The 10,726-nt window shown below is 53.2% G+C and overlaps 1 long non-coding RNA gene across 1 annotated transcript in view; it reads left to right on the top strand.

The window, feature by feature from the left end:
- LOC115275012 overlaps positions 1 to 6,212 on the top strand; it is a 6,615-nt gene extending 403 nt beyond the window's left edge. Inside the window, exons 2-3 of the long non-coding RNA XR_003901365.1 lie at positions 5,818 to 5,909; positions 6,148 to 6,212. This is a non-coding gene — a long non-coding RNA (uncharacterized LOC115275012). The remainder of the gene's footprint in view (positions 1 to 5,817; positions 5,910 to 6,147) is intronic.
- Positions 6,213 to 10,726: the final 4,514 nt, after the last annotated feature.

Below are 10,726 nucleotides of genomic sequence, written 5' to 3'. Positions count from 1 at the left end.
CCGCCCCTCCGCCGGGCGCGGGCGCCTAGGGGCGCGGCCTTGACCTGGATTTCCCCGGACCCACCGGGCGCCACAGCCCCGGCGCCAGGGGCTCCCTGGAAGCGTTAAGGGGCAGCGGGCCGGAGGCGTAGCAGCCCGTTAATCACAGTGTGAGGAGACCGCCGAGTTAGCGCCGCGGTGGGACTCTGAGCGCCAGCGCGCTGCGGTATGAAATGGACCCGGGAGGGGAAGGGACAGCGAACGACACTCCGCAGGGTGGGGGAGACGCCTTGGCTGGCTTCGGTGTACCTGCACGAGATGGTTGCCTAATACAGCGTGATATATATTGTCTACCTTTGTGAAAAATAGAAGACACAACTATTTAGTTTAGTGCATACTGTATGTGGGACACCTGGTAGCCACCGACCAGCTCGAGAACTGGAAATGTGCTAGTCCCGCGGTCCCTCCGGGAAGGGCTCCCGCCACTCACAACCCAGCTGGTGTCCAAAGGGCTCTCCCAGCAGTCGCTGCTGGCTTGGGGGGGGGGGGTTGCCTTTGAAGCAGAGCCTCTGGTCCGCGATAGGGCCTGGGCCAGCATCAGCACCAGGGTCATCCGAGAGGGCCTTGTAACCGTCAGACGGACCGGGTCAGTGTAGCAGGCAGAGGTCCTCAGAGCTGCAAAGAGACAACATCCCTCCAGCCCCACCACGGAGTGTTTTCCAGACGCAGCTCCGCCCAGGGCCCTCCTGTTCAAACCCTAGCAGCTCTGTGAGCAGGTGCAATTGTGTCCATTTCACAGATGCAGAAGTGCAGGCAGTAGGGAGGAAGGAGCTGCCCCGGGCCACAGGGCTGCGGAGCGCAGTGCCGGCCACGGGTGCCCCTGGGCACCCCACCCACCTCCCTCCTCCCTGGGTTCCTTGGCTGCTTGCTTCTGGCATCTCCTGTCCTCACCTCTCCTCATCTTTAGAACTTTGTAACAATAGCAACAACAGTCAGCAGCTAATTCGACTTGCCGGTGCTAAGCCCATATTCCTGTCGTCTTTAGGACAAGTCCTTGAGGAGGGGGCAATTATCATCTCCACTGTACAGATGAGAACTTTGTCCCAGCTTCCCCCCATTTCCTCCTCCATCAGCTCCCGCCAGGAGTCACTAGGGTCACTCCACATTGTAGAGAAAAGAACTAAGACTCAGAGAGATGAAGTAACTTATCCTAGGAAGTTAGGATGGGAAACAGCCAGGATTCAAACCCCAGTTGATGTTTCAGTGCCTTGGTTCTCTGCCCAGTCCACTGGGCATGGCCTGGTGAACTCCTACTCATCCGTCAAGACCCAGCTTCAGTTTTGCCTCTTCTCTGAAGCCTTTCCTTCAGCCTCTCTTGCGTCTCCTCCCCGTGCATTTGGTTCCTGCTAGTCCACACCCCCCGCATCGTGTGCCCCTTCTGCTGGCCATGTACGACATCACAGTGCAGCCACGTACCCACACATCTGCCTCCATATCGTCCCCCACACCCACCTAGGGTTTTAGGGGACAGGTGTTGGCCCTGGTTCCTGCCTTCCCAGGCCCACTTACAAGCATGAACATCAGTTTTGCAGCTTCTGCCCCCTCTGCTGGTGACAGACGGTCTAATTCCCTCCCCAACACCAGTGGAGCCAAGACCTCTCCCTCATGCCAGGGGTGGGGGGCGCATGACCCAGTCTGACCAGTCCGCATAGTCCCTTCAGCTGGGTAGAGTGACTGGTTCAGGAGAGCTGATCCAGGGAGGCTCACACTTGCGACATTCACAGGAGAGAGAAGCCCTTTTAGTCCACTGGCCTTGCAAAGGATGGACTGGGATTCCGGAAGTCCTCACACTTGAGCGTTCAAGTACCATGGCAGACGGAGGCGCATTGGGACTGCTGCATTGTCTCAGCACCCGGTTCCAGCTGTGCCTGAAGACAGCCGTATGAGGCTGGGAATTTTCTATCTTTCTTTTTTAATGTTTATTTAATTATTTTGAGAATGAGAGAGAGCACAAGCAGGAGAGGGAAAGAGAGAGAGGAAGAGAGAGAATCCCAAGCAGGCTCCGAGTTCTCAGTGCAGAAATCACAAACTGCAGGGTGCTTGGGGGGCTCAGTTAAGCATCAGACTTCAGCTCAGGGCGTGATCTCACAGTTTGTGGGTTCAAGCCCCGCATAGGGCTCTGTGCTGACAGCGCAGAGCCTGGAGCCTGCTGTGAATTCTGTGTCTCCCTCTCTCTCCCCCTCTGTCACTCATGCTTTGTCTTTGTCTCTCAAAAATAGATAAACATTTTTTTTAAAAAAAAGAAAAGAAAGAAAGAGATCACGAACTGTGAGATCATGACCTGAGCCAAGATCTAGAGTCTGACGCTTAACAGACTGAGGCACCCAGGTGCCCAAGGATTTGAATTTTCAATCACACTCTCTGTCATTTCCTTTCCCTTGGGCCTCAGTAGGAAAGAGAGTGGAGGCAGACAAGGTAGCATAATCACAGTCAAAGGTGTTTGGTAGGCAACCCACAGAACTGGAGAAAATACTTGCAACTCGTATATCTGATAAGGGATTCATATCCAGAATATTTAGAGAACTCCTAAAACTCAACAGTAGAAAAACAAACAGCCCAATTCAAAAATGAATAAAGGGCTTGAACAGACATTTCGCCAAAGAAGACATACAAATGACCTGTGGTGCATGAAAAGATGCTCGACATCACTCATCATCAGGGAAATCCAAGCCAAAACCACAATGGGATACAACCTCACACCCGTTGCATTTTAAAAATACAAAATAAAAAAAATAATAAAAATACAAAATAAAAACAAAACTAAAAACAAACAAAAACCAGAAAATAGTGCTGGCAAGGATGTGGAGAAGGTGGAATCCTCGTGCACTGTTGGGGCGAATGTAAAATGTACAACGCAAAATGTAAATGTACTGTATACAGTGTAAAATGGCGCACTTGCGGGAAACAGTATGCAGGTTCCTCAAAAACACCGTAAAAGCACAATTAGCCTCTGATCCCGCAATCACGCTTCCGGGCATCTATAGAAAAGACTTGAAGGCGGGGTCTCGAAGATGCCTGCACACCCACGTTCACAGCAGTGCTCAACACAATAGCTAAAACGTGGAAGTGGCCCAGGTGAAAACGTGGTTTAGCCAAACAAGAGGACATTCCCTGTCTTAAAAAGGAAGGAGATCTTGAACTTCCCAGAGCAAGGAGGAGCCCTGCGGGCACGGTATGAACTAAGCAACAAGAACACAACAGAGGGAAACACAAACGCCTTGCAAACACGGTTTGAGTCCATCTTCCGTGAGGTCTCCGGGAGGGTCAGACTCCTACAAACACCGGAGAAGGATGGATGCCAGGGGCTGGGGGAGGGGGAAGAGGGAGTTAGGGTTTCATGGGCACTGTTTCCGATTGGGAAGATGAGAAAGTTCTGGAGATGGACGGCGGGGTGGACAGCACGAGCTTACAAGTGTGTGTAATTCACTGAATTCTGCGTGTTTAAAGACGGTTAATTTTGTATTTGCGACTTAATGACTTAGTTGATTCGATCTCACAAGTTTTGGTGGCCTCTTTAGGGATTTTCTACCTATAAAATCATGTCACCTGCAAATATAGATAGTTTTATTTCTTCCGTTCCAATGCTGATACTTTTGTTTCTTATTTGATTGCTCTGATGAGGCGTTCCAGAGCCGGGCTGAGTAGGGGCCGTGAGAGTGGACACCTTGTCTCGTGCCCAGTCCTCCAGGAGGGCTTTCAGCCTCCAGCACTGAGTATGATGGGAATATCCCATGATGCAGCACAAACACATATGCAGTATGTATCCGAATATAAGTGCCATTATAAGTGCCATTATAAGTGCCGTATGTATCCGAATATATGTGCATTGTATCCTAACATATGTGCCGTATGTATCCGAATATATGTGGAGTTGTATCCGAATATATGTGCCAATGAAAGGACACAGGTTTGAATCAAACTGACTCCAAGACAGGCTTCAAGTTTCCCTCTGACCTTGGAGGCCTAAGTGTCCGTTTCTCAGAATCATTAGACAATAAAAGGGCACAGATTGCTCAACCAGGGACCACCCTAGTAACACCCAATCAGAAGCGGCCAGCTAAAATGCTTAACATTCCCAAGGGCAGGCCTAGAGATAGAAGCTATAGATAATCACTTATTGCTTAAGGCTAGGGGTCCTGGGTCCTGGGTCCACTCTGTAATTGATTAATACTCTAAATGTTGTGATCGGATCCCCCCAGAAGTAACGAGTACTGTGGACAATGTGTATGGTTAAAGTTACTGCCAATGATGTTATGGGATAATGATTGGACCCCTGTACATGTGTCTCAATTTCCTATAACTCCCCCTTCCCAAACCCCATAAAAGCCCTACCCCGCCTTTGTTCGGGGCTCTCAGCACGGATCCACTGCGCTCGTAAAGTGTGAGCCTGAGTTTACGCCCGGCCAGCCTAAGCCCGTAATAAAGCCCTTTGCTTTTGTATTTGTGACTCAGTCTCCTGGGCGGTTTCTGGGTTTGGGGGATGATACTGAAATCTGGGCATAACACTGTATGTATCCGAATATAAGTGCCGTATGTATCCGAATATATGTGTAGTATGTATCCGAATGTATATGCAGTATATATCTGAAGGAAAAGAAATCACTAGGCCAAGGAGGCATCTGCATCTCCCCCATGTTCATAGCAGCCTTACCCACAATAGCCAAAACATGGAAGCAAACTAAATGTCCACCGACAGATGCGTGGATAAAGGAAATGTGGGGGTTATGCAATCAAATATTCTTCAGCCATGGAAAAGAAGCAAATCCTGTCGTCTGTGACGACATGGATGGACCTGGAGGGCATCATGCTAAGCGAAATACCTCAGGCTGAAAAAGAAAAAATACTGTGTGATCTCACATGTGGATCTGAAAAAAAAAAAAAGGAAAGAGAAAGTGAGATGCATGAAACAGAGATCAAATCTGTGATTACCAGAGGCAGGGGGTGGGGACAGATTAGAGGAAGGTGGTCAGAAGGTTCAGACTCCCAGAAGTCTGAAGATAAGTGAGTTCTAGGGCGTGATACAGAGTGTGAGAAGGACGCTGACTGTGCGGCGCATCTGAGGGCTGATGAGAGAAAGATCCTACAAGCTCCCATCGCAAGAAAAAAACGTTTTCCTTCTTTTTTTTATATCCCTATGAAATTACGGATGCTAAACTTACTACGGTGATCATTTCGCAGTATATACATATGTCGAGCCATTATGGTGTATGCCTTAAACTTACACAGGGCTGTAGGTCAGTTATATTGCAATAAGACTGAAAGAAAAACAGAAAATACAAAAGAGTTTTAGTGACAGTTGTTCTTTTAAGATGAACATTGAGTAAAGAATGTTTTAAAGATAGGGGGCGCCTGGGGGGCTCAGACCATTAAGCGTCTGACTTCCGCTCAGGTCAAGATCTCCCAGTTCGTGGGTTCGAGCCCCATATCCGGCTCTGTGCTGACCGCTCAGAGCCTGGAGCCTGCTTCCGATTCTGTGTCTCCCTCTCTCTCTGCCCCTCCCCCTGCTCATGCTCTGTCTCTCTCTCAAAAATAGATGAACATTAAAATTTTTAAAAACTAAAAAAATTCTAAAAATAGAAGTTAAAAAAAAGGATTACTTTCATATTATTTTCATATTTTACCTGGATAAACTTTTAAGAGAAAGCCACACCCCTTAAAAAGAGTCGCTGGGTGTGGCTTGGCAGAGGAGGAAGTTGGAGTCTGAGGAAGATACACTGAGCAACGGTGGGCAAGTGTGTCTGTCTCCTGACCGCTGAGATTCTGCCTTCCCTCCTAAAGCCGGTGAGAGACATTGCGAACCTCCAAACCCGGGTCAGAAGAACCCCAGTGTGTGCTCTGCAGGGGTCGTGGGCTGAAATGATTGAGTTCTGGTAAGTCTTTTATCGTAAAAACCCAAGAGACGTTCACATTCTCTTCACACGCATAAAATTTCCCTCCAAATGGTCCAGGGGAACTGGCTGGGGGGCGGGACAGCAGGTGGGCAGCCCTGTGGGGCCCCGGAGGGAGGTGCCCCTGGGAGCCCAGGAGCCCGGCGCTGTCACCAAGCCGGCGAGGACCTCTCTGTTCTCTTTCCTTTCTCTTTCACTATCTTGCCTCCCTGCTCTTCAGGACCCTCTTGGAGTCACCAAATTTTGTGAGTGACCCCAACTGCCCAGAAGCGTTTTTGAGTCAAATGCAAATATACACACAGCAAGGGCAGCCCTTCCCGGGGCACCTACTGTGGCTGTGTGCTGGCCCCCAGGCCCTCCGTCATGTACCCCCCACGCCCTGCTTCTCAGCATCTTCTAGAGGTGGGTGGACACAAGTTCAAGGTCGTCAGGGTGGCCCCAGACAGGAGGTTCCACGACTACTGCTCTGAAGTGAGCTTTGCCTCCTGCTGTTAGATTCCCACCTGCCCTCTCGTTTGCCCACGTGCTGATTTAGGTTAAGAGTCTGAGGCTGTCCCTGTCCCCTCGGGGAGTTTTGGGGTGAACACTAGAGATCAGCTCGGCCAGCAACAATGGAAAGAAACAAACCAACGATGTGCAGGAACGTGCGTCGCAGGGACTGGTGGGCGCGCCCTCTAGTGGCCACTAGGATGCACGCAGCGGAGCTTGTCCAAGGTCCCCCCGCCCCGGGCTGGGGGGTAAGGCCCGGTGGGGGAGGCGCGGGGAGATGAAGGGGCCTGGTTTGCAGGGAGTATCTGATGTTTGGGAGGGTGGGGGTGGAGACTGCCCAAGGGCAGCACGCAGGCAGCGGATCCCTTTGGGAAAATTCACCCAATTTGCCATCCTAGCCAACATGAGTCCGTCTTTCTTTCCATGTATAACCAGCATTTCCTTTCTGCTTCCATTTTCTGCTGTTTTAGGTATGAGTGTGAGCTTCCCCAAAACTTTTGCAAAGCATCGCAGGGATAATAAAGAGTAAAATACAAATCCTCATAATGTAAAACAGTCTGGCAATTCCTCAAAAAGCCCACCTGGGGGCACCTGGGGAGCTCAGTCCGTTAAGCGTCCACGTCCGGCTTAGGCTCAGGGCATGATCTCACGGTTCGTGGGTTCGAGCCCTGCATTGGGCTCTGTGCTGACAACTCAGAGACTGGAGCCTGCTTCAGATTCTGTGTCTCCCTCTCTCTCTGACCCTCCCCTGCTCGCGCTCTCAAAAATAAAAACATTCAAAAAAAAAATTTTTTTTAAAGCCCGCCCCAGGGCGCACACCCTGGAAGCATGTCTCCCCAGCACAGGTGCCGTGGCAGCATTGCAGCCCCAACAGCTGGGAAGCGGAAACAACCCAAAAGTCACGGACTGAGGAACGCAGAGCAAACAGTAACGCTGTGGGCGAGGAAGGGGGGTGACCTACTGATGTGTGCTGCACCACGAACCGTGGGCACAGGGCTCGGGAAGGACGCCAGACCCGAAGGGCCACCGAGTGCGTGCTTCCATTTACAAAGAAATGAGCGGAGAGCGCCTGGGGGGCTCAGTCGGCCAAGCATCTGACTCCTGCTCAGGTCCTGATCTTACAGTCTGTGGGACTGAGCCCGGAGTAGGGCTCTGCCCCCTGACAGTGTGGAGCCTGCTTGGGATTCTCTCTCTCCCTGTCTCTCTCTCTCTCTCTCTCTGCCCCTCCCATATGTGTGTGCGTGTCTCTTTCCAAATAAGTAAACATTAAAAGAAAGGAAGGAAGGAAGGAAGGAAGGAAGGAAGGAAGGAAGGAAGGAAGAAAGATGAACAGAAGAGAAACAGGAGGCAGATCAGTGGCTGCGGGGGGCTGGGGAGTGGGGGCTGGGGGGCCACTAATGGATACGAGGTTTCTTTGACGGTAGAAACGTTCTGGAACTGGATAGCGGTGATGGCTGCACAAACCTGGGAGTTCACTGAAAACCACAGAGGCGTACTCTCTCAAAAGGTGACTTTAGGGCACGTAAACCGCATCTCCATGAAAAATGAAGTTCTCCCCATGCGGCTGCCTGGCTCAGGGCCTACCACGCAGGCGATGCCCAGAAGCATTCAGTGAGCCCTCCTCCGCCCCCCATACCGGGGCAGGTGGAAAAATAACCTATTTTACATTAAGAACCCAGCCCCCATGGCCGGAAACACGGGCGGGTTAGGAAGCAGGTTCTGCACCCCTCTGGCTGGGCCTGCACGCCTCTGGCTCGGGTCCCCTCCCTGAGCCCCTGCCTGTCATCAGAGACCACCTGGTGGCAGACGGGTCCCCTCCCAGGCCACGCTCCCTCTTGATGCCGAAGGCACTAGACTTGGGAACCTTCCGCCTTCTCAACAGCCAGTTGCCTCTTTTGATGGAGTCTGCGGGTCGGGGCCCTGAGGTGTCCCTCTGGTGGGCGCAAAGTGGGAACAGAGTCCCCACACTTCTGGCAGAGACCCTCAGCTCTGGAAGGAAGGGGAGGGAAGGGTCTGCAGCTGAAGCAGCCGAGAGCAAGGACCCAGCGTCTGAAGCTTCGGCTTGTAAAAGTGAGTTCTGCGCTCTGCCCTCCTCGTGTTACTAGAACCCGGAGTGCCTGGGGCCACCCTGCCGAACTCGTGTCCCCTGGAGGGGGAGGGTCATGCACGGCCAGTGTGACCGCGTGGGGCCCCCGCTCCCCTCTCCCTCTGCTCTGGATGTGGCAGAGGTTCGCACCACGGGCTCCGGGTCAGGGACAGTTGGCAGCTCTGTGACCACGCCCCCAGTTGACATGTGACTCGCCCTTTCTGTTTCTCGACCTAGAATCCTTGTCAGCAGCGGTCTCTTTCACTCTCACAGAATCAGCGTTCTCGGGATCTAGACTCCCTGGGGGGACCCTCCTCGGTGGCTCATGGGAGGCCCAGAGGCCTGGGGGAACATTCTTCCCGGGCGTGTCAATGAGGGTGTCTCGGGAGAGGTCCGCGTTTGAGTCCGAAGACTCGGTGTGGACAGCCACCCGGGTGGCGGGCACCCACCGTCTGCCGGCGTCCTGGAGGGACCAGGTGGAGGAAGAGGGGCTCCTTCTCGGTGTGGCCTCTCCAGTCCTGGGACATCGGCGTCCTTGGCTCTTGGGGTTTGGGGCACAAACTTGGATTCTACCTTCTGCACCCCCCTCCCGTCAGTGGGCTTTGGGGCTGAATGACAGCACGGGCTCTCCCGGGGCCCCCGGAGCAGATCCCAGGACTGCCTGGTCTCCCAGTTACATGGGTCCATTTTCTGTAATGAATCTCCTCGCATACGCGCGCGCACACAGACACATGCACGCGCACACGCGTGCACATGCTCACCTCCGGGTTCTGTTTGTCCAGAGAACCTTAACGAGGACGATTTCCGCACTGACCGTTGTTCTAAAGCAACAGAATATTAAGGACGAGCTTTCTGCCTTGGCTCTGGGTTTCTGGAACCGACTCTCTGGTCTGATTTCAGCCAAGACGCCAAGGGCTGTTCTTCCCGTAGCAAAGAGCCTGGAGGTCACCGGGTGCGGTGTTTACAGACATGCACAAAACCCCTGCGCTGGACACACCTCCCACCAAGCCCTCTGAGAAACAGGGGGGCTCCAGGACTCTGCGTGTGGCTCTTTTGAATATTTGGGGGGAAAGTGAGAATAGAGTGACGTCAGTTGGTTGCTGTTAATGCCCCTGGGCCAAGCGGCGGGAGAGGCTGGTGAGGCCCCGGCTGGGGCTCCCAGCTCAAGGGTCAATTCTGTGACTGGACTGACAGCTTCCAGGTCTGCCCCGAAGGAGAACCTTACTTCCTGTAGCCTCAGGGGCTGAAACTATTGAAATCAAGTGCAAAGATCCATCCAGCCTCCAGGGATGCAAAGAAGGGGACCCTGCAAGTCGGGAAGAAGCAGGGTGCCGGCTCCCAGCATGGGGTGGGGGTGGGGCAGGCGTGCACTGGGCTCTGGGACCAGCAGACCTTGTGTGAGAGACTGTCTCTCTGGCCCTCTGTGCCTCTGGATTTTTTCTTAATTTTTTTAATGTTTTTTATTTAGTTTTGAGAGGCAGAGAGACAGCACGTGCAGGGGAGGGTCAGAGAGAGAAGGAAACACAGAATCCAAAGCAGCTCCAGGCTCTGAACTAGCTGGCAGCACAGAGCTTGAAGTGGGGCTCGAACCCACAAACCATGAGATTCTGACCTTCGCTGAAGTTGGATGCTCAACTGACTGAGCCCCCCAGGGGCCCCTGTGTGTCTGGATTGTGATTCACGCCTCTCTCTCTGTCTCTGTCTCTCCCTGCACATCTGATTTTGCTCTGTAGTTTCCCGGATCTGGCTGCCTCTCCCACCCTACATGCCCTCTTTCTCTGGGCTGATGTGATACGAAAGCCCTGACCTGTCACATAACCCCCCCGCCCTGTCACTGGCCCAGGTCAGGGCCAGGCGGGTGAGGCCACGTTCTCCGATCTGCCTGGGGTGTTTGGACGGACGTCAGATGCACCTGAGTAGAGGGGTTGGGGTTCAGAGCCCGGGACTCAGCAGGGGAGGCGAGGGGTCCCTTGTCACCTCCTGCTACTGCGGCCCCAGGGCCTGCTGACCCTGCGTTGCCCCAGCCCGGCCCCGCGGCCTCCAGGAGGGAGGGCAAGACGCTCCCGGGAGCCAAGCCTGTCCCGACTCCGGACACGTCACGACACCCAGATCTCATTCCTTCTGGGACCGTAGACGGTTGGTAGCATTGAGATGCAGTGTTTCATCAAATTGTTTCTAAAGACAGAAGCTGAGAGGCCCCGTCCCCTGGACGCCCCCCCCCCCC

Source organism: Suricata suricatta, chromosome 12 (assembly GCF_006229205.1).
Source record: "Suricata suricatta isolate VVHF042 chromosome 12, meerkat_22Aug2017_6uvM2_HiC, whole genome shotgun sequence".
Classification (NCBI taxonomy): domain Eukaryota; kingdom Metazoa; phylum Chordata; class Mammalia; order Carnivora; family Herpestidae; genus Suricata; species Suricata suricatta.
This window is presented reverse-complemented; position numbering and strand designations above follow the sequence as displayed.